This window comes from Salvelinus fontinalis, chromosome 36 (assembly GCF_029448725.1).
Source record: "Salvelinus fontinalis isolate EN_2023a chromosome 36, ASM2944872v1, whole genome shotgun sequence".
Taxonomy (NCBI): domain Eukaryota; kingdom Metazoa; phylum Chordata; class Actinopteri; order Salmoniformes; family Salmonidae; genus Salvelinus; species Salvelinus fontinalis.
In genome coordinates, this window is record NC_074700.1 from 16706855 (window position 1) to 16731991 (window position 25137).

At 42.8% G+C, this 25137-nt stretch overlaps 1 pseudogene; it reads left to right on the forward strand.

Annotated features, from left to right (window-relative positions):
- Positions 1 to 207: 207 nt before the first annotated feature.
- On the forward strand, positions 208 to 22796 carry LOC129835444 (uncharacterized; annotated as a pseudogene).
- Positions 22797 to 25137: the final 2341 nt, after the last annotated feature.

The window sequence follows — 25137 nt, forward strand, 5'->3', positions numbered from 1 at the left end:
TTGCACCAGGTATCAAATGATCACATCTTTATTTTGTCAAAAAGGTGCCAACCTCACCAGAGTTCACTTCCTCCTGAAAGCTTGAACTGCCTTCTACAGACATGAAGTGAGAAATACAATGTAAACCCCTTGTGTATGTCAAAGAGGACATATGTACCAGTAGTCTCAGCCACCGACCCAAATGTCCTTGGTTGTGTTTTGTATAAGATGATGAAGAAAACCTCTCTGCTGTACAGAGGTAAGTGTCATCATCGTGCACAATATATGATTAAACTGTTGGTGCAATATTATTACATGTTTTAGTCATTAAAATGGGTTACTAAATTGCATAATGATGATGATGATGATTCCACCATGTGTTTGTCTTAAAGGAACGCACCCTCAGTCAAGTTCTCCATCTGTCCCCAGTTCTCATAACCAGGTAGACAGACATAACACTTGTCCAGCTGCTGCTGATTCAATGTATTTTTTATACATTAAAATAGGTATTTACCTAAAGGTGTTGTTTCACTATAAATATTTTAGTCTAATGCCAAATATTTATATTTTATTTGTGTTATTCCTCTCAGGATCAAGATGTTGACACACTCCATTACGCCGCTCTGAACGTCGTCCACAAGAAAGTGAAGGCCGGGAGACAGAGGAGCGCCATGGAGAGAGATACTGTTTACTCTGGTGTGAGACGCCAAAACATGGACTGAAACGTAGACTTTTGGTCTTTAATAACCTGCAGTGATTTGTTGATTTGTACACTCTATGTATAACTATGGCTTTTTCATTCTGTGTTACAATTATAGTCTGTCAAGCTTTGAACATTGATTCTGTTGTGCATTTTAGATCAAATTAAACTTTTGATCAACTGTTTCATATAGAGATATTGTTTGATTTGATATTTTTCCTGTCCTTAAATTTCACCCACTGATTCAGTTTGCAAGAACCATATTAGGCTGATGCTCAATGTAACAAAGCTATTTTTGGTTGCATAATGCACTGTGAATATGCATCTATTGACTGGTGTTTTAGTTTGTCTGAAACTCTTTTTTAAATGTATCCTGAAAACATCTCTGTTGTGTTTTGAATACCTTAAATAGATTTAAAACTCAGCAAAACTCATCTCTAACCCCCAGCAATGACATTCAGTCCTCACCAAGTACTCTAAACCACAAACATCCATGTCACTAAGAGTACAACTCACTCTCTTCATGAGAAAAGCCTTGCAGTAAAAATAAACATATTATTTTAATTTCACATTTATTTAACCAGGTAGGCTACTTGAGAACAAGTTCTCATTTACAACTGCGACCTGGCCAAGATAAAGCAAAGCAGTGCGACACAAACAACAACACAGAGTTACACATGGAATAAACAAGCATACAGTCAATGACACAATAGAAAAAGAGTCTATATACAGTGTGTGCAAATGAGGTAAGATAAGGGAGGTAGGCAATAAATAGGCCATAGTGGCAAAATAATTACAATTTAGCAATTAAACACTGGAATGATAGATGTGCAGAAGATGAATGTGCAAGTAGAGATACTGGGGTGCAAAGGAGCAAAAAAAGCAACAACAGTATGGGGATGAGGTAGTTGGATGGCTATTTACAGATGAGCTATGTACAGGTGCAGTGATTTGTGAGCTTCTCTGACAGCTGGTGCTTAAAGTTAGTGTGGAAGATATGAGTCTCCAGCTTCAGTGATTTTTGCAATTCGTTCCAGTCAATGGCAGCAGAGAACTGGAAGGAAAGGCGGCCAAAGGAGGAATTGGCTTTGGGGGTGACCAGTGAAATATACATGCTTGAGCTCGTGCTAAAGGTGGGTGCTACTATGGTGACCAGTGAGCTGAGAGAAAGCGGGGCTTTACCTAGCAAAGACGTATAGATGATCTGGAGCCAGTGGGTTTGACCTGGAGCCAGTGGGAAGTTTGTCTGGAGGTTAGTTAACACAGTGTCCAAAGAAGGGCCAGAAGTATTCAGAATGGTATCATCTGCGTAGAGGTGGATCAGAGAATCACCAGCAGCAAGAGCAACATCATTGATGTATACAGAGAAGAGAGTTGGCCCGAGAATTGAACCGTGTGGCACCCCCATAGAGACTGCAAGAGGTCCGGACAACAGGCTTGCCGATTTGACACACTGAACTCTATCAGAGAAGTAGTTGGTGAACCAGGTGAGGCAATCATTTGAGAAACCAAGGCTGTTGAGTCTGCCAATAAGAATGTGGTGATTGATAGAGTCGAAGGCCTTGGCCAGGTCTATGAATACAGCTGCACAGTATTGTCTCTTAATGATGGAGGTTATGTTATCGTTTAGGACCTTGAGCGTGGCTGAGGTACACCCATGACCAGCTCTGAAACCATATTGCATAGCGGAGAAGGTACGGTGGGATTCGAAATGGTCGATAATCTGTTTGTTGCCTTGGCTTTCGAAGACCTTAGAAAGGCAGGGTAGGATAGATATAGGTCTTTAGCAAGTTTGGTCTAGAGTATCTCCCCCTTTGAAGAGGGGGATGACCGTTGCAGCTTTCCAATCTTTGAGAATCTCAGACGATACGAAAGAGAGGTTGAACAGGCTAGTAATAGAGGTTGCAAGCATTTCGACAGATCATTTTAAAAACAGAGGGTCCAGATTGTCGAGCCCGACTGATTTGTAGGGGTCCAGGTTTTGCAGTTCTTTAAGAACATCAGCTATCTGGATTTGGAACATCACTAAGCTAAGGACCCTGGGACTAAACACCTCCCTCTGCAACTGGATTCTGGACTTCCTGACAGGTCGACCCCAGGTGGTAAGGGTAGGCAACATCACATCTGCTATGCTGATCCTCAACACGGGGGCCCCTCGGGTGTGCATGCTTATTCCCCTCTTGTACTCCCTGTTCACCCATGACTGCGTGGCCAACCACGACTCCAATACCATCATTAAGTTTGCTGACGGCCTGATCACTGACAAAGATGAGACAGCCTATAGAGAGGAGATCAGAGACCTGGCAGTGTGGTCCCAGGACAACAACCTCTCCCTCAAAGTCAGCAAGACAAAGGAGATGATCGTGGACTACAGGAAAAGGAGTGCAGAACACACCCCCCATTCACATCGACAGGGCTGTGGTGGAGCCGGTCGAGAGTTTCAAATTCGTTGGTGTCCATATCACCAACGAAGCCTTTTACCCTTCAGGAGACTGAAAAGATTTGGCATGGGTTCCTAGATCCTCAAAAAGTTATGCAGCTGCACCATCGAGAGCATCTGACTGGTTGCATCACCTCCTGCTATGGCAACTGCTAGGCATCCGATCGTAATGGCGTTGCCATCCAGGACCTATATAAAAAGACTCCAGTCACCCAAGTCAGTGTTCTCTCTGCTACTGCACGGCAAGAAGTAACAGAGTCTAGGTCCAAAAAACTCCTTAACTTTTTCGACCCCCAAGCAATAAGACTGCTGAACAATGAATCAAATGGCCACCCCCCTTTTATGTTTACACCGCTGCTACTCGCTGTTTATTATCTATACATGGTCACTTTACCCATACCTAAATGTTCAAATTACCTCGACCAACCTGTACCCCTGCACATTGACTCTGTACCAGTACCTCCTGTATGTAGCCTCATTATTGTTATTTTAGAGTGTAGTTTTTTTTCTTCTTAAAACTGCATTGTTGGATAAGGGCTTGTGACTAAGCATTGCACGGTAAGGTCTACACCTGCTGTATTCAGTGAATGTGAAAAACTTGATTTGATTATGTGACTGCTCCACCACTAGAGTCGCAGCAAAATAAAAAAAAATGTGAAAATGAATTGTTGAAAGAATTGTTGAAAACGTACTTTCCTGTGATAGCTCATGTGTGTAGTCATAATATCTGTCAATAAAGGCCCAACAAAGACACTGTGAAGAATCTATAACAAGGTAATATATACATTTATTACTTACATATTACACATCTGTATCATGTTATAAATCCATTTCAGAATAATAGAGTCACTTGTATCAAACAGGCTAGGTAGTCATCATCAGTGGATCATTACTACTAACATAAACTAAGTTATTATAAAGTATAGCTTAGTTACCAGGAGGAGCCACACAATCATTCTAAATAAAATGGGTAGCGGAGTGCTCTCTATATGACGAAGACAATGACTCATGTTTGTAGTTTTGTATTGACTTCCAGGGAGTAGTTGAATAGGTATGGGAGACAACCTATTTATTAAAGTCATCTCTCCTCTGTAATGTGTTGTCCTCTTTTAGTTGTGTTGATAGCATGTCACTCACACCCACCCCCACACAGTGAACAGTTTCACAGTACTCTGCAGTCTGCTGTAAGCCCAAGACGAGTCCATATCTATGCTTTGGTCAGGTGGGCCTGCTGGCTTTGTGCACACAGGACCCTCCTACCTGCTCTCTGTGTCTCTGCGTCTCCATGTGGTTTTCAGCAGGATGTCTGTGTGGTGTCACTGTTGTTCTCACAATCTTTACTTGTTGTTCATGTTGCCCCTGACAGCTTACATCCACAACAAAACAGTTATTTATACAACTGACTCTAATATATATATTTAGTTATCTGAAATCAGTTACAAACCACAAATAACTGCTAATGAACCCTATCTGAACCCTCTAAGTTAAGCACCTCATGTATGATGCAGCACCATCTATTATAACTTGTGGTCCAGAGGGAGGGGCAATTTGGTGATGTCATGGAAGAACTTGCAGTACATTCTCAAACAGACACGTCTTGTGAAGCACAAAAAGTCAACTGCAGGTTCCTCTGTCAGAATGAGACCAATAGAGGAGGATCCTCCTTCTGATAGATTCCTTTTAGAACCACATTAACCACAGACTAACAGACTAGATAAAGTGTGTCACATTAGCTGGTTGTCTGGGGTGTCCAATCAGGCATGCACTATCAGGTGTTATACTTAATGAATGTTTCTGTAAACGATATACTAGGATTGTAAGACTGACATAAATGTACTTGTTTCATTGTGTAGGTGTTTACCCCACTCATCTTCAAACTTGTACATATACTGTATATACAAAGTATGTGGACACCCCTTCAAATTAGTGGATTTGGCTGTTTCAGCCATACACGTTGCTGACAGGTTTATAAAATCTAGCACACAGCCATGCAATCTCCATAGACAAACATTGGCAGAGTTGCCTAGGTCAACTGTAAGTGATGTTATTGTGAGGTTGAAACATCTAGGAGCAACAACGACTCAGCCGAGAAGTGGTAGGCCCCACAAGCTCACAGAACGGGACCACTGAGTGCTGAAGATCATAGCGCATAAAAATACACTGCTCAAAAAAATAAAGGGAACACTTAAACAACACAATGTAACTCCAAGTCAATCACACTTCTGTGAAATCAAACTGTCCACTTAGGAAGCAACACTGATTGACAATAAATTTCACATGCTGTTGTGCAAATGGAATAGTCAAAAGGTGGAAATTATAGGCAATTAGCAAGACACCCCCAATAAAGGAGTGATTCTGCAGGTGGTGACCACAGACCACTTCTCAGTTCCTATGCTTCCGGGCTGATGTTTTGGTCACTTTAGAATGCTGGCGGTGCTTTCACTCTAGTGGTAGCATGAGACGGAGTCTACAACCCACACAAGTGGCTCAGGTAGTGCAGCTCATCCAGGATGGCACATCAATGCGAGCTGTGGCAAGAAGGTTTGCTGTGTCTGTCAGCGTAGTGTCCAGAGCATGGAGGCGCTACCAGGAGACAGGCCAGTACATCAGGAGACGTGGAGGAGGCCGTAGGAGGGCAACAACCCAGCAGCAGGACCGCTACCTCCGCCTTTGTGCAAGGAGGAGCACTGCCAGAGCCCTGCAAAATGACCTCCAGCAGGCCACAAATGTGCCTGCACAAATGTGCCCACCTTTTGCCCATCAGAACAGCCTCAATTCATCTGTGCATGCACTCTACAAGGTGTCGAAAGCATCCACAGGGATGCTGGCCCATGTTGTCTCCAATTTATCCCATAATTGTCTCAAGTTGGCTGGATGTCCTATGGGTGGTGGACCATTCTTGATGCACACAGGACACTGTTAAACATGAAAACCCATTATCATTGCAGTTCTTGACACAAACCGGTGCTCCTGGCACCTAGTACCATACCTCTTCAGAGGCACATACATCTTTTGTTTTTCCCATTCACCCTCTGAATCACACAATCCATGTCTAAATTGTCTCAAGGCTTAAGAATCCTTCTTTAACCTGTCTAGTCCCCTTCATCTACCCTGATTGAACTGGATTTATTAACAAGTGACATCAATAAGGGATCATAGCATTCACCTGGTCAGTCTATGTTATGGAAAGAGCAATTTTATGGTTTCAGATTGTGATGTTGATCCACAGATGATAATCCTGGTCCTAATTTCCATCATAAGAACTGGAATTCTCCTCTGCTGTCTGATCTTCATAATTATCGTCTATATCACCAGGAAATAGTGTCACGCCCTGACCATAGTTTGCTGTGTATGTTTCTATGTTTTGTTTGGTCAGGGTGTGATCTGAGTGGGCATTCTATGTTGTTTGTCTAGTTTGTCTATTTCTATGTGTTTGGCCTGATATGGTTCTCAATCAGAGGCAGGTGTTTGTTGTTGTCTCTGATTGGGAGCCATATTTAGGTAGCCTGTTTTGTATTGTGGGTTTTGGGTGATTGTTCCTGTTTCTGTGTTTGTTCACCATACGGGACTGTTTCGTGTTCGTTAGTTCATTCTTTATTTTGTTTGTTTGTTTCAAGTATTCTAAATAAATATGAATACTCACCACGCTGCGTATTGGTCCGATATCTCCTACTCCTCCTCAGACGAGGAGGACGAAGAATTCCGTTACAAATAGAGAAAGCTAAGACCAGTGTCAATAGATTATAGATGGGTTTTGAAGTAAAGTAGGAGATACTGTATCATCGCTATGCATTACAAATTATTATTTATAGAGATTGCTTAGTTGCTTGTGGTGCATTTGAAAAATATTAGCCTGCAACTTCTAATTCAATTGATCATCATCATCCTTCATTATGCTGTATATGTTAATTGATTGAACTGATCTCCTGAAATCCCTGTATACAGAACATACCTTCTTATTGCATTAATTTTGCATTGTTTAATATATTTCAGCAACTGATATGGAAAAAAACGTATTCTAACTTATTCCAAACTTATTCCATCTCATAGTTTGCATGTATGAATGTTTGTCCAGAGGGTTTCTGCAGAGACAACCTACCGTTACCATACTAACCCCACCCACGCATCACGCACTCATTGAGCTGTTCACAGGTACCTGAACACTTTGATCTGTTGTGAGCTCAAGACAAGGCTGTCTCTTTGCTTTGTACAGGCCTGGTTGACCTCTCACTCACTATGTGGTTCCAGAAGGATGTCTATGTGGTGTCAGTCAGTTACTCTCTTTAGTCGTTGTTCACACCCATCACAATTAGAAACACAGATCCACAGACATACTGCATGCCATGTAGACTAACACAGTATCTTATCACTTACAAGATCATAGGTTTTATCAATTCTTGAACTGTAATCATTAGTTTAGTGTAGAGTAGAAGGTGTATCCAGGCTACAGCCAAGAGCCCTACCCACCTAGTTACAAACCCTGACTCCTACTAAACTCTCAGGTGTTACACTTAATGTTTCTGTGAATGATAGTGAAAGTAAGACTGACCAAGTTTATTCACCCAATGGGTTAAACAGCTGCAAAGACAAAGACATGTTCCCACCAGCACAAGTATTTATACCCCCCTTTAGGTAGAGTCCCTTCCTTTTCTCAAACACTACATCTTTGTTGCTAGGCAGGAAGTTAAGTGATGTTGGTAATAAACTGTTCCTTCTCCCTTCATGTGACCTTACCTGACCTCGGCCCACATTCTTCACTAATCCACAGCTATCCACCCTTATGAGTGACTGCAACCATGTGATTGCCTTTTCCCTTGCTTAGTAACTTTTCAGGCCCATGGCACTCATCTACCCTGACTTGACCCCACCATATACATTCCTCCTACATATAACCATTACCTTTTGGTGTAGCAAGTATTTCAAATTGCAACCCAACAGAAGACACCCAGGTACTTTGTTGATACAATTCATATTTGTCTTTGTGTGTATTCCAGCTGTGGTACAATCCTCAGTCATGCGCCTTGTGTCCACAATGAATTTAATGGCAACCCTCGATTCTCAGTGCAAATTAGCAGAGGAAAAGAACACCTAATGATCTCAGACACGCAGCTCTCAGATTCAGCAACATATTACTGTGGGAGTTCTTATTCCAACAAGGTGGAATTTAGAGTGAAAATAAATAAAAACTAATGTTCTGCAACTAGAACCTTGATAATTTTTGCACTTTACGTTTTGGAAATACAAGGTCTTAATTAAATGTGAGGTATTTGCAAAATCAGACATCAATGAAGCTTAAGTTTTCAACAAATGTTGAGTTCGGACACAAAATAGGAAACACTTTTACTGACATCAAAACCTCTTTGTCAGGTTCTGCATCCAGAAACCCAACTGTTGTACAACAACCTGTGTCTGAGTCAGTCCAGCCAGGAGACTCTGTGACTCTGAACTGTACAATACACACTGATACCTGTGCAGGAGAACACAGAGAACACACAGATTACAGCATTAGATTTGACCCAGAGTCTGATTTGAGTGAGTCTGTGTTTCATCCCCACAGCTCCACGGTGACGATGATGGCCTGAACTATGCTGCCCTGATGTTCACTGAAAAGAAGAGTACCAAGCCCAGGAGACAGAGGAGAGAACAGAGAGAGGAAGAAACCATCTACTCTGGTGTGAGTCATCAAGTCAGGATGTGACAGTCCTCCAATCAGCATAATTTTAAGTTGAGCCCTACTGACCTCCACTTTGACCTTGACTGTGTCTGTGTGACTTGGCTATTTTGTACTTTCCTCATTTGTTGTAAAATGTAATAGTCGGGCCAAGCTGAAGAGACTGTCACTGCATTGCCATACTCTCCTAATATCAATGTAGAATCACTCAGATGCAGACCATAAATGTTCAGCAAGTGTGAAAGCTGATACTAGGATGGTTTCAGAAGTCTCAAATCCTCATCAATAGTAGCTGAGGTTGACTGACTGGATACATTTGATTTTACAAAAAGAAGTGTAGCACAAATTGCTGTACGTTTAATTTGCAAATGTCTGAACTCTTCCTTTCGATGATAATGGTTGTAACATGGAACTCTGTAACCTGCCTTTATGCTTGCCAAATTCTTACCACTTATTTGTACGAGGTAATCTTATTAGTGTTTTGTGAAGATCGTTGAAAAAATGACAAATAAATCCCACTTTGTAACACAATAAAAATGAAGACATCCAATGTTAGTGTAGACTTTCTAGAGGCGTTGTATGTGCTACTAGTCTCAGAAACCAACTCAAATAATGAAAAAATACAAAGCAGTAACTCTGACTTTACACCATTTGAAGATAAATATCACAACTTTTTGAAAGCGTAAGCATATCAAAGAGAAACTCATCATTGATTCATCAATGAATACAGACTGTATCAAATCAAATGTATTTATAAAGCCCTTCTTACATCAGCTGATATCTCAAAGTGCTGTACAGAAACCCAGCCTAAAACCCCAAACAGCAAGCAATGCAGGTGTAGAAGCACGGGGGCTAGGAAAAACTCCCTAGAAAGGCCAGAACCTTGGAAGAAACCAAGAGAGAAACCAGGCTATGAGGGGTGTCCAGTCCTCTTCTGGCTGTGCTGTGTGGAGATTATAACAGTACATGGCTAAGACGTTCAAATGTTCATACATGACCAGAAGTGTCAAATAATAATAATCACAGTGGATGTCGAGGGTGCAACAGGTCAGCACCTCGGGAGTAAATGTCAGTTGGCTTTTCATAGCTGATCATTCAGAGTATCTCTACCGCTCCTGCTGACTCTAGAGAGTTGGAAACAGCAGGTCTGGAACAGGTAGCACGTCCGGTGAACAGGTCCGGGTTCCATAGCCGCAGGCAGAACAGTTGAAACTGGAGCAGCAGCACAGCCAGGTGGACTGGGGACAGCAAGGAGTCATCAGGCCAGGTAGTCCTGAGGCATGGTCCTCCGAGAAAGAGAGAGAAAGAAAGAATTGGAGAGAGCATTCTTAAATTCTAATAAGACAGGAGAAATACTCCAGATATAACAGACTGACCCTAGCCCCCCGACACATAAACTATTGCAGCATAAATACTGGAGGCTGAGACAGGAGGGGTCGGGAGACACTGTGGCCCCGTCCGACGATACCCCCGGACAGGGCCAAACAGGCAGGATATAACCCCACACACTTTTCCAAAGCACAGCCCCCACATCCCTAGAGGGATATCTTCAACCACCAACTTACCATCCTGAGACAAGGCCGAGTTTAGCCCACAAAGATCTCCGCCATGGCACAACCCAAGTTGGGGCACCAACCCAGACAGGAAGATCATGTCAGTGACTCAACCAACTCAAGTGACGCACCCCTCCTAGGGACGGCATGGAAGAGCACCAGTAAGCCAGTGACTCAGCCCCTGTAATAGGGTTAGAGGCAGAGAATCCCAGTGGAGAGAGGGGAACCGGCCAGGCAGAGACAGCAAAGGCGGATCGTTGCTCCAGTGCCTTTCCGTTCACCTTCACACTCCTGGGCCAGACTACACTCAATCATAGGACCAACTGAAGAGATGAGTCTTCAGTAAAAACTTAAAAGTTGAGACCGAGTCTGCGTCTGTCACAAGGGTAGGCAGACCATTCCATAAAAATGGAGCTGCCTCCAGCTGTTTGCTTAGAAATTCTAGGGACAGTTAGAAGGCCTGCGTCTGTGACTGTAGCGTACATGTAGGTATGTATGGCAGGACCAAATCGGAAAGATATAGGTAGGAGCAAACCCATGTAATGCTTTGTAAGTTAGCAGTAAAACCTTGAAATCAGCCCTTGCCTTAAAAGGAAGCCAGTGTAGAGATGCCAACACTGGAGTAATATGATCAAATTTTGGGGTTCTAGTCAAGATTCTAGCAGCCGTGTTTAGCACTAACTGAAGTTTATTTAGTGCTTTATCCGGGTAGCCGGAAAGTAGAGCATTGCAGTAGTCTAACCTAGAAGTGACAAAAGAATGGATACATTTTTCTGGATAATTTTTGGACAGAAATTTAGATTTTTGCAATGTTACGATGATGGAAAAAAAACTGTCCTTGAAACAATCTTGATATGTTCGTCAAAAGAAAGATCAGGGTCCAGAGTAACGCCAAGGTCCTTCAGGGCTTTCTTTGAGACGACTGTACAACCATCAAGATAAATTGTCAACAGAAGATCTCCTTGTTTCTTGGGACCTAGAACAAGCATCTCTGTTTGGTCCGAGTTTAAAAGTAGAACATTTGCAGCCATCCACTTCCTTTTGTCTGAAACACAGGCTTCAGGCCAGAACTTGTCCGTCTAGACCAATTTGGGTTTCCAATCTCTCCAAAAGAATGTGGTGATTGATGGTATCAAAAGCAGCACTATGGTCTAGGAGCACGAGGACAGATGCAGAGCCTCGGTCTGACGCCATTAAAAGGTCATTTACCACCTTCACAAGTGCAGTCTCAGTGCTATGATGGGGAATAAAACCAGACTGAAGCGTTTTGTATACATTGTTTGTCTTCAGGAAGACAGTGAGTTGCTGCGCAACAGCTTTTTCCCAAAAAATTGAGAGGAATGTGAGATTCGATATAGGCCGATAGTTGTTTATATTTTCTGCGTCAAGGTTTGGCTTTTTCAAGCGATGCTTTATTACTGCCACCTTTAGTGAGTTTTGTACACATCCGGTGGATAGAGAGCCGTTTATTATGTTCAACATAGTAGGGCCAAGCACAGGAAGCAGCTCTTTCAGTAGTTTAGTTGGAATAGGGTCCAGTATGCAGCTTGAAGGATTAGAGGCCATGATTATTTTCATCATTGTGTCAAGAGATATAGTACTAAAACACTTGAGTGTCTCCCTTGATCCCACGTCCTGGCAGAGTTGTGCAGACTCCGGACAACTGAGCTTTGGAGGAATATGCAGATTTAAAGAGGAATCCGTAATTTGCTTTCTAATTATCATGATCTTTTCCTCAAAAAAGTTCATGAATTTATCACTGCTGACGTGAAAGCCATCCTCTCTTGGGGAATCCTGCTTTTTAGTTAGCTTTGCGACAGCATCAAAAATACATTTTGGATTGTTCTTATTTTCCTCAATTAAGTTGTACAAATAGGATGATCGAGCAGCAGTGAGGGCTCTTCGATACTGCCCCGTTACTGTCTTTCCAAGCTAGTTGGAAGACTTCCAGTTTGGTGTGGCGCCATTTCCTTTCCAATTTTCTAGAAGCTTGATTCAGACCTCGGGTATTTTCTGTATACCAGGGAGCTAGTTTCTTATGACAAATGTTTTTGGTTTTTAGGGATGCGACTGAATCTAGTGTATTGCTCAAGGTTAAATTGAGTTCCTCAGTTAGGTGGTTAACTGAATGTTTGTACTCTGACGTCCTTGGGTAGGCGGAGGGAGTCTGGAAGGGCATCTAGGAATCTTTGGGTTGTCTAAGAATCATTTACACTTATGGAGACAGTAGTGATCAGTGTGAGAAGAGCCCTGAGGCTGGATCTCCTACACAGAGCTGTGTCTACAACCTCCCCAAGAAGAACCTCAGCCTCTCTGATTCTGGGCCTTATAACTGTGCTGCGGCCTCATGTGGGGAGATATTATTTGGGAATGGGACCAAGCTGGACATTGACCGTAATATTATATTATATATAATATTTCTGACATTTCTGAAAATCTCAAACATACTTTCACATTGCTGTGGGTAAATTGCTTGTATGGTTGAACAACATTTCCTGAATCTCCTCTATCACTGTCTGTATTTCCACAGATGGTTGTAAGGAGGACCATCTTCTCTTGGTGTACTAACTGGGTGTAGTGTTGGCTCTTTGTGTCATCCTCATCATTGTCCTTGGTTGTGTTATGTATAAGATGACCAAGAATACATCGCTGTGCAGAGGTAAGCGTTATCATTGCCCATAATATATATAGAATGGTGCCGGAGAGGATGGCTGACGTTTTACGTGTTCCTATCCAACTGTGTTATTTTGTTTGTTCTTTTGTGTTGTATGTAACTTGTTTTTTCAATTATTTTGTACAAAATGTTGCTGCTACCGTCTCTTCTGACCAAAAATTGTTTCTGGACATCAGAACAACGATTACTCACCACTGTAACGATCGTCGTATAGAGGAGAAGGAGAAGACCAAGGTGCAGCGTGGTAAGTATTCATAATTCCTTTTAATGAATATGAATACTAGAACAAAACAACAAAAACGATAAACGAACAGTTCTGCAAGGTGACATACACTAAACAGAAAACAATCACCCACAACTCAAAGTGGGAAAACAGGCTACCTAAATTTGGTTCTCAATCAGAGACAATGATAAACAGCTGCCTCTGATTGAGAACCACACACGGCCAAACACAAAGAAATAGACAACATTGAACACCAGACATAGAATGCCCACCCAAACTCACGCCCTTACCAACCAAAATAGAGCCATAAAAAGGATCTCTACGGTCAGGGCGTGACAATCTCTATTGCACTCCACAATGCCCTTTCCCACCTGGACAAAATAAATGCTATTCATTGACTACAGCTCAGCGTTCAACCACATAGTGCCCTTAAAGCTCATCATAAGCTAAGGACCCTGGGACTAAACACCTCCCTCTGCATCTGGATCCTGGACTTCCTGACGGGCCACCCCCAGGTGGTAAGGTTAGGTAACAACACATCCGCCACGCTGATCCTCATCACGGGGGGGGGGGCCCTCATAGGTGCGTGGTCAGTCTCCTCCTACACTCCCTGTTTACTCATGACTGCTCGGACAGGCATGACTCCAACACCATCATTAAGTTTGCAGATGACACAACAGTGGTACGCCTGATGACCGACAATGACGACAGCCTACGGGGAGGAGGTCAGAAGCCTTGCCGTGTGGTGCCAGGACAGTAGTGGCGGAGCAGGTTGAGAGCTTGAATTTCCTTGGCATCCACATCACCAACAAACTAACATTGTCCATGCACACTAAGACTGTCGTAAAGAGGGCACAACAAAACCTATTTCCCCTCAGGAGACTGAAAAGATTTGGCATTGGTCCTCAGATCTTCAAAATGTACTACAGCTGCACCATCGAGAGCATCCTGACTGGTTGCATCACTGCCTGGTATGCCAACTGCTCGGCCTTCAACCACAAGGCACTACAGAGGGTAGTGCGTACGGCCCAGTACATCACTGGGGCCAAGCTTCCTGCCATCCAGTACCTCTATATCAGGCGGTGTCAGAGGAAGGCCCTAAGAATTGCAAAGACTCCAGCCACCCTAGTCATAGACTGTTCTCTCTGCTACCGCATGGCAAGCGGTACCGGAGCGCCAAGTCTAGGTCCAAGAGGCTTCTAAACAGCTTCTACCCTAAAGCCATAAGACTCCGGAACATCACATCAAATGGCTACCCAGACAATTTGCATTGTTTGTTAGGGCTTGTAAGTAAGCATTCACTGTAAGGTCTACAGTGTATTCGGTGCATGTGACAAATACAATTTGATTTGATATTTGATATGCTTAAACTGTTGGTGCAGTATACGTTAAATGTTTTAGTCATGAAAATGGGTTAATTCATTGTATGATGATGATGATGATGATGACGATGATGATTCCACCATGTGTTCGTCTACAGGAACGTACCCCTCAGTCAAGTTCTCCATCTGTCCCCAGTTCTCATAACCAGGTAGACAGACATAACACTTGTCCAGCTGCTGCTGATTCAATGTATTTTTTATACATTCAAATATGAAAATAGGCATTTACCTATAGGTGTTGTTTCACTATAAATACTTTTGTCTGATGAACACTTATTTTTGTTATTCCTCTCAGGATCAAGATGCTGACACAATCCATGACGCCACAAGAAAGTAAACGCCCGGAGACAGAAGGTCGGCATGAAGAGGGACACTGTTTACTCTGGAGTGAGATGACAAAACATGGACAGAAACGTAGACCTTTGCTCTTTAATAACTTGCATTGATTTTGTGTTTTCTACACTATATGTATAACTATGGCTTTTCATTGTAGGTTACAATTACTTGTATTCTGTCAAGCTCCTTTTAACATTGATACTGTTGTGCCTTTTAGATCAAATTAAACGTTCAACTGTTTCATATAGAGATATTGTTTGATTTGATACTTTTCTCTGTCCTTAAATTTCATCCACAGATTCAGTTTGCAACAATCATATTAGGCTGATGCTCAATGTAACAAAGCTATATTTGGTTGCATAATGCACTGTGAATATGCATCTATTGACTGGTGTTTTAGTTTGTCTCAAACTCTTTTTTAACTGTATCCTGAAAACATCTCTGTGGTGTTCTGAATACCCTAAATAGATTTAACACTCAGCTAAACTCATCTCTAACCTCCAGCAATGACTGTCAGTCCTCACCATGTGCTCTCTACACACACCTCGTTGCATCTAAACCACAAACAACCATGTCACTAAGAGCGCAAATCACTCTCTTCATGAGAAAAGCCTGAACTAAAAATACAAATATTGTAATTTGAACAGTATATTGTTGAGAGACTGATTTAAATATGAAGTGCACATTGTGATTTGGCCGTTTTCAGAAACCGTTGACAAAATCTTAACGTATAATTCCAAATTGCAGGATTGCAATTCATTTATCTTTCAATAGGGAGCAGCAGTGTTTATGGAAGTCCCCTGTGGCAGCTTCACCAGTAGAGTTACAGCAACTTTTAGAAGTCAAGAAAATGTTCAAATTGTTTACAAATTTTATAAAGAATCGTTGAAAACGTACTTTCCTGTGATAGCTCATGTGTGTAGTCATAATATCTGTCAATAAAGGCCCAACAAAGACACTGTGTGGCTGTGAAGAATCTATAGCAAGGTAATATATACATTTATTACTTACATATTACACATCTGTATCATGTTATAAATCCATTTCAGAATCATAGAGTCACTTGTATCAAACAGGCTAGTTAGTCATCATCACTGGATCATTACTACTAACATAAACTAAGTTATTATAAAGTATAGCTTAGTTACCAGGAGGAGCCACACAATCATTCTAAATAAAATGGGTAGCAGAGTGCTCTCTATATGACGAAGACAATGACTCATGTTTGTGTGTAGTTTTGTATTGAGTTCCAGGGAGTAGTTGAATAAGTATGGGAGACAACCTATTTATTCAAGTCCTCTCTCTGTAATGTGTTGTCCTCTTTTAGTAGTGTTGATAGCATGTCACTCACACCCACCCCCACACAGTGAACAGTTTCACAGTACTCTGCAGTCTTCTCTAAGCCCAAGACGAGTCCATATCTACGCTTAGGTCAGGTGGGCCTGCTGGCTTTGTGCACACAGGACCCTCCTACCTGCTCTCTATGTCTCTATGTCTCTATGTCTCTATGTCTCTGTGTCTCTGTGTCTCTGTGTCTCTATGTCTCTGTGTCTCTGTGTCTCTATGTCTCTGTGTCTCTATGTGTCTCTGTGTCTCTGTGTCTCTATGTCTCTGTGTCTCTGTGTCTCTGTGTCTCTGTGTCTCTGTGTCTCTATGTCTCTATGTCTCTGTGTCTCTGTGTCTCTATGTCTCTATGTCTCTGTGTCTCTGTGTCTCTGTGTCTCTATGTGGTTTTCAGCAGGATGTCTATGTGGTGTCACTGTTGTTCTCACTATCTGTACTTGTTGTTCATGTTGCCCCTGACAACTTACAGTCACAACAAAACAGTTATTTATTAAACTGACTGAAATATATATTTAGTTTTCTGAAATCAGTTACAAACCACAAATAACTGCTAATGAACCCTATCTGAACCCTCTAAGTTAAGCACCTCATGTATGATGCAGCACCATCTATTCTAACTTGTGGTCCAGGGGGAGGGGCATTTTGTGATGATATCATGGAAGAACTTTCAGTACATTCTCAAACAGACATGTCTTGTGAAGCACAAAAACTAATGCAGGTTCCTCCGTCAGAATGAGACCAATAGAGGAGGATCCTCCTTCTGATAAATTGCTTCCTTTTAGAACCACACTAACCACAGAGTAAAACAGACTAGATAAAGTGTGTCACATTAGCTGAGTGGCTGGGGTATCCAATCAGGCATGCACTATCAGGTGTTACACTTAGTGAATGTTTCTGTGAATGATATACAAGGAATGGAAGACTGACACGTACTTGTTTCATTGTGTAGGTGTTTACACTTCTCATGTTCACTCTTGTACATACACTATATATACAAAAGTATGTGGACAGTATGGTGGAACAAATGCAAGATTATTTTATCATTCTTCTATTGCATCAAATGGTTGTGTTATGCAACAGAATAGAGTATTCTTATAACTATTGTGTGTGTGTTCTACTGAGGATGGGCCTCTGGGAGATAACAATGACAGGAGATTTACAATGTCTTTTGGGTGATAAAACCTGAAGAGCATTCCAGAGCATGAGCTAATGTTTCTGTTATATATGGTACCAGGGAGAGATGGTTCCAGTTTGGAGTCGGAGAGACAGACACTGAAAACTACAATGAAAACTGTTGACCCAGCAGATACTGTCTGCTATGTATTATATCTTTCATACAAATCTTAACCTTGTGACCCATTCTATATATCTATTGTTTGTCATGTAGGTTGAAAAAGGTGCATCTTGCCTATAAAATACCTTTGTACTTTTGTCTCAGGGCTGTCAACGAATCATTTGATTGTGAATCGTCGACCAGCCATGACCAGCCATCATTATCGTAGAGCACTCAATCGATTCACTTTATATGTTTGCATTGTATTGACCTGCTCCCTTATTAATAAGTGATTAAAGATTTAATTTAAGTACAACTCTGACTTGTGTGATACGTTTGTCTCTCCTCATTTGATAGTAAAGAAATTAACCACAACAGCCTTTCAAATGAATGGATTTGGCTATTTCAGCCACTGAGCCTTACTAAAGAGCTCAGTGACTTCCAACGTGGCACCGTCAATGGATGCCACCTTTCCAACAAGTCAGTTAGTCAAATTTCTCCCCTGTTAGAGCTGGCTCGATCCACTGTAAGTGCTGTTATTGTGAAGTTGAAACATCTAGGAGCAACAATGCTCAGCCGCTGTGTGGTATGCCACACAAGCTCACAGAACGGGACCGCCAGGTGCTGATGCGCATAGTGCTTAAAAATCGTCTGTCCTCAGTTGCAACACTCACTACCGAGTTCCAAACGGCCTCTGGAAGCAGTCAGCACCCGACGTTAGCCCAAGAACTGTTCGTCGGGAGCTTCATGTAATGGATTTTCATTCCACGCTTCGGCTGGAGTTGTGTAAAGCTTGGAGCCATTGGACTCTGGAAGAGTGGAAACACGTGCTCTGTAGTGAATAACCACGCTTCACTATCTGGCATTCCAACGGACTAATCTGCGTTTGGCGGATGCCAGGAGAACGCTAAATGCCCCAATGCATAGTGCCAACTGTAAAGTTTTGTGGAGGAGGAAAAATGGTCTGGGTCTGTTTGTCATGGTTCGGGCTAGGTCCTTTAGTTCCAGTGAAGGGAAATCTTAACGCTACAGCATACAATAACATTCTAGATTATTCTGTGCTTCCAACTCTGTGGCAAAAGTTTGGGGAAGGCCCTTTCCTATTTCAGCATGACAATGCCAATGTGCACAAAAAGATGTCCATACAGAAATTGTTTTTCGTGATAGTTGTGTGGAAGAACTTGACTGGCCTGCACAGAAAAACCTGATCTCAACCCCATCAAACAGCTTTGAGAGGAATTGGAACGCCGACTGCGAGCCAGGCCTAATCGCCCAACATCAGATTACCAAACTTCAATAATGCTCTTGTGGCTGAATGGAAGCAAGTCCAAGCAGCAATGTTCCAACATCTAGTGGAAAGCCTTCCCAGAAGTGTGGAAGCTGTTATAGCATCAAAGGGGTCACCAACTCAATAATAATGGTCATGATTTTGGAATTAGATATTTGACAAACAGGTGTCCACATACCTTTGGCAATGTAGTTTAATTATTGATTTGCAGTATCGGCTACCGCCCATAGCAATATAGTGGAGTGATACAGTATACACTGAGTATACCAAATATTAGGAACACATTCCTAATATTTAGATGCGCACCCCACTCCCCCCCCCGCCCCTTTTGCCCTCAGAACAGCCTCAATTCTTCTCTGCATGGACTCTAGAAGGTGTCGAAAGCCTTCCACAGGGATGCTGGCCCATGTTGACTCCAATGCTTCCCACAGTTGTGTCAAGTTGGCCGGATGTCCTTTGGGTGGTGGACCATTCTTCATACACATAGGAAATTGTTGAGTGTGAAAAGCACAAATCTTGACACAAACCGATGCGCCTGGCACCCACCACCATACCCCGTTCAAAGGCACTTACATCTTTTGTCCTTCCTAATCACCCTCTGAATCACACAATTCATGTCTCAATTATCTTAAGGCCTAAAAATCCTTCTTTAACCTGTCTCCTCCCCTTAGTCTACCCTGATTGAAGGTGATTTAACAAGTGACATCAGTAAGGGATCATAGCTTTCCCCTGATCAGTCTATGTCATTTAAAGAGCAATTGTATTATTTTATATTGTGGCGTTGATCCACAGATGGAAATCCTGGTCCTTCTCTCCATCATAAGAACTGGAATTCTCCTCTGCTGTCTGACCATCATCTACCTCACCAGGAAATAGATAAAGCTAAGAACGGGGTCAATAGATTATAGATGGGTTTTGGAGTAAAGTAGGAGATACTGTATCAGCACTATACTTTGTAAATTATGATTTATAGAGATTGCTTATTTACTCGTTTTGCTTTAGAAAAAATATTAGCCTGCGACTTCTAATTCAATTGATCATCATCATCCTTCATTATGCTGTATGTGTTAATTGATTGAACTGATCTCCTGAAATCCCTGTGTACAGGATGCACCTTCTTTTTGAATGAATAAATATCTATTTGAACAACTGATATGGACAAAAATAGACTCCTTCCATGTCTTGGGTTCTGTACATAAAGTGTGTCTGCATGAATGTCTGTCCACAGGGCTTCTGCAGAGACAACCTTGAGCTGTGAGCTCAAGACAAGGTCGTCTCTTTGCTTTGTATAGGCCTGGTTGATCTTTCACTCACTATGTGGTTCCAGCTGGATGTCTATATGGTGTCAGTCATTTACTCTTTTTCGTCGTTGTTCACTCCCATGACAATTTGAAACACAACTCCACTGATATACTGTATGTCATGTAGACTAATACAGTATCTTATCACTTACAAGATCATAAGTTTTATAAATTATTGAACTGTAGTCATTAGTTGACAGAGTGTAGAGTAGAAGGTGTATCCAGGCAACAGCCAAGAGCCCTACCCACCCAGTTACAAACCCTGACTCCTACTAAACTCTCAGGTGTGACACTTAATGTTTCGGTGAATGATAGTGAAAGTAAGACTGACCTGAAATCAGTGGTGTAAAGTACTTAAGTAAAAAATACTTTAAAGAACTACTTAAGTCGTTTTTTGGGATATCTGTACTTTACTTACCTTTTTATATTTTTGAAAACTTTTACTTTTACTTAAACTACATTCCTAAAGAAAATAATATACTTTTTACTCCATTCGTTTTCCCTAACACCCAAAAGTACTTGTTACATGATGAATGCTTCGTAGGACAGGAAAAAGGTCCAACTCACGCACATATCAAGAGAACACGTGGTCATCCTTATTGCCTCTCATCTGGTAGATTCACTAAATATAAATGCAGTGCTTGTAAATGATGTCTGAGTGTTGGAGTGAACCCCTGACTATCCGTAAATGTAAAAAATAAAAAAAATAAAAAAGGGTGCCGTCTGGTTGGCTTAACACAAGGAATTTGAAATGATTTATACTTTTCTTTTGATACTTAAGTATATTTTAGCAATTACATTTACTTTTGAAACGTACGTATATTTAGAACCAAATACTTTTAGACTTTTACTCAAGTAGTATTTTACTGGATGGCTTTCACTTTTACTTGAGTCATTTTCTATTTAGGTATCTGTACTTTTACTCAAGTATGGCAATTGGGTACTTTTTCCAGCGCTGCTTAAAATAGAGTTGCTTCATCCTGTAGGTGTTTCCCCCTTATACACTCATAATGCTCCCGCCGTGTTCATCCTGTACGTACAGTATCAAGTCAGGTTCTATGTATATCAGTCCTCCTATAGGTCATCAGTAGAAACATAACTGCTGCATGTGGTGGGGCTAAAGACATTTCAGGCAAACAACTGATTTTGATACCAAGAGCATACAGTTACATATAATGTATGCTCAAAAATAAAAAGTACTATCTACATGAAAATACCTATTGAAAGAAATGTAAAACCTGTGATGGTAATTCAGGTGGTAAAATATGATTGCCAAAAAATAAAAATGGTTGTTGGATGATATTTGAATTGTTCTTACACAGACTATCTATCCAGATAAGAGTTTTAACAGAGTATTAGAAAGCTTTCACCCAGCCAGTTGTTGCAAATGACAAGCATTGGTCCACTTTTAGCATTGATTATACACAGTAAGTGATTCTCAGTTTACCTGTGAAGACCATGGCATCAACGAAGGCATCAACAAAAATTACGCTTTCAGCTCAACCAGTCACCAAACCGCCCACTGTTGAAGTGTTGTCTACTTGTGTAGACTTCTTCCACTCAAGACACAGTTAGTAAAGAGGATGACAACTTCAAAGATGATCCTCACACTCTGCCTGATATTTCCACTTCTCAGGGAGATGGGTAGGTCAAAAATGTTAATATTTCTGTGCATATAGGGTGTACACCCTAAATTTGAAGACACCAAGGAAATGTATTGATGCAATTCATATTTGTCTTTGTGTGTATTCTAGCTGCGGTACAATCCTCAGCCATGCGCATTGTGTCAGCTAACATAAGATACAAAGTGACTTTGCACTGCTTCCATGAAGGAAACTTGTCACGGCACTTCTTATGGTTCAAGCAAACCTTGGGTGACAATCCTCAGCTCAACTTTTTACAAGTATGACAATAATGCTACATTCTACAATGCATTTAAAGGAAACCCTCGCTTCTCAGTGCAATGTGGCAAAGGAATAAAACACCTAAGTATCTCAGACATGCAGCTCTCACATTCAGCAACATTTTACTGTGGGAGTTCTTATTCCAACAAGGTGGAATTTGGAGAAGGATCTTACTGTTAAAGGTACACAATCTGAATTTAGAAAGAAAATGACAAGAAAAGAATGTCCTGCAAGTACAATCTTGATCATTTTTACACGTTACGTTTTGGATATACAATGTCTTCATTAAATCAGACGTTACTGTTGTTTTCAAGAAATGTTGAGTTAGGACACAAAATAGGAAACACATTTACTGACGTGAAAACCTTTTCGTTCAGCGTCCGGAAACACAACCTTTGTTCAACAGTCTGTGTCTGAGTCAGTCCAGCCAGGAGACTCTGACTCTGAACTGTACAATACACACTGAGACCTGTGCAGGAGAACACAGTGTCTATTGGTTCAGACATGGCTCAGGAGAATCCCATCCAGGAATCATTTACACCCATGGATACAGGAGTGATCAGTGTGAGACGAGCCCTGAGGCTGGGTCTCCTACATAGAGCTGTGTCTACAACCTCCCCAAGAGGAACCTCAGCCTCTCTGATGCTGGCACTTACTACTGTGCTGTGGCCTCATGTGGGGAGATACTGTTCAGAAAAGGGACCAAGCTGAACATTGACTGTAAGTGATATTTCTGACATTTCTGAAAATGTCTACAATTCTTTCACATTGTTTTGAATAAATTGTTTGTCTGGTGGAGTAAAATGTGCTGAATCAATCCTTTATCACTGTCTATATTTGTTAAAAATCCCACCGAGGATGGTGCCTCTTCCCGTTCGGGCGGTGCTCGGCGGTCGTCGTCTCCGGCCTACTAGCTGCCACCGATCCCCTTTTTCTGTTTTCATTTAGTTTTGTCTAATTGGTTGCACCTGTTTTGTGTTTAGGGTTAGTGAGCTATTTAAACCCAGTTGGCTCGGAACTACCCTGCTCTCTGCGCCTGACTCCTTCATTCACCATTGGAATCGTTACAGAAGCCCGCACCAACCCATGGAGTCAGCAGAAGCAGCGACCACCCCTCTTCCATCGATGGAGGAGTGTGTCCTCCATCACACCTCCGTTCTCCATAGGATTGGTTCGGCGATGGACATGATGATGGAGAGGATGGAGCGATGGGAGAGGAGTGGTTTCCCGACGTCTACCCCAGCTCCTTCACAGACGTCGCAACCTACTCCTTCCACGTCAGCGTCTGGTTCCGGCGCATTGCGTCTCGCGCCCCCGAGGGAATAAGATGGAGCGGCGGCTAGGTGCCAGGGGTTTTTGCTCCAGTTGGAGCTCTACTTGGCTACCGTTCATCCGACTCCCTCGGGAGAGGAGAGTGTTAGCCTCCTCATCTCCTGTCTGACGAGTAGAGCCCTGGAATGGGCCAACGCGGTCTGGAACGGCCCGGACTCGGTTCGGGACCACTACCCAGAGTTCACCCGCCGCGTTCGGGCCGTATTTGACCACCCTCAGGAGGGCCGTGCGGTGGGTGAGCGACTGTTCCACCTCAGACAGGAGACGAGGAGTGCGCAAGACTTCGCGTTGGCGTTCCGGACCTTGGCTGCTGGTGCGGGGTGGAATGACAGGCCCCTGATGGACCATTACCGATGTAGCCTTCGGGAGGACGTCCGTCGGGAGCTAGATTGTCGGGACACTACACTCTCGGGAGCTGCATGTAGGGGGACCGGAGGAGGTGGCTCCTCTTGCACCTACTGTGGCCGGAGAGGACACACTTCGGACCGGTGCTGGAGGAGTCCATCTGGGAGTCAAGATGGCAGGCGGAATACTTCTTGGCCACCCCAGGTGAGTATGCACAAGACTCACCCAGAGCTCCCTGTTGGTCACATGTTTTTGGTTATTTTTTTCCCTGCGCTTTTCCCCTCTCTCCAGCATAAGGCGCTAGTCGATTCAGGCGCAGCTGGGAGTTTTATGGATCGCGGACTCGCCCGTAAGTTGGGTATTCCGCTGGTGCAGATAGACCCACCTTTCCCCGTGCACTCCTTAGATAGCCGACCGTTAGGGTCAGGGCTGATCAGGAAGGACACGATTCCGCTGGACATGGTAACGCAGGGGGATCATAGGGAGCAGATCAGTTTCTACCTTATTGATTCACCTGGGTTTCCAGTGGTGTTGGGGGTTCCCTGGGTAGCCATTCACAATCCCCTCATTTCCTGTAGACAGGGAGCTCTTCAGGGGTGGTCAGAGGAGTGTTCAGGTAGGTGTGTGGGAGTTTCCATCTGTGCCACGTCGGTGGAGAGTCCAGACCAGGTTTCCACTGTGCGCATTCCCCCAGAATATGCCGATTTGGCTATCGCTTTTAGTAAGAAAAAAGCGACCAAATTACCACCTCATCGATGGTGGGATTCCGTGATAAACCTCCAGGAGAAAGCTGCACTTCCCAGGAGGCACGTGTACCCATTGTCACAGGAGGAGACGTTGGATATGAAGACATATGTCACGGAAGCTCTGAGACAAGGGTTCATTTGGCCCTCCATGTCACCCGCCTCCTCGAGTTTCTTTTTTGTGAGAAAAAAGGAGGGAGGACTGCGTCCGTGCAATGATTATCGAGGTCCAAATTCAATCACAGTGGGATTTAATTATCCGCTACCTCTCATCGCTATGGCGGTGGAATCATTCCACGGAGCACGTTTAATCATCAAACTGGACCTCAGGAGCGCGTATAATCTGGTGCGTATTCGGGGAGGAGACGAGTGGAAAACAGCGTTTAGTACCACATCAGGCCACTATGAGTACCTCGTCATGCCGTATGGGTTGAAGAATGTTCCAGCCGTCTTCCAATGCTTTGTAGATGATATTCTCAGGGACTTGCACGGGCAGGGTGTGGTAGTATATATTGATGACATCTTTATCTATTCTGCCACACGCGCCGCGCATTTCTCCCTGGTGCACAGGGTCCTGGAGCATGACCTATACGTCAAGGCTGAGAAATGTGTGTTCTCCAAACAAGCCGTTTCCTTCCTGGGTTATCGC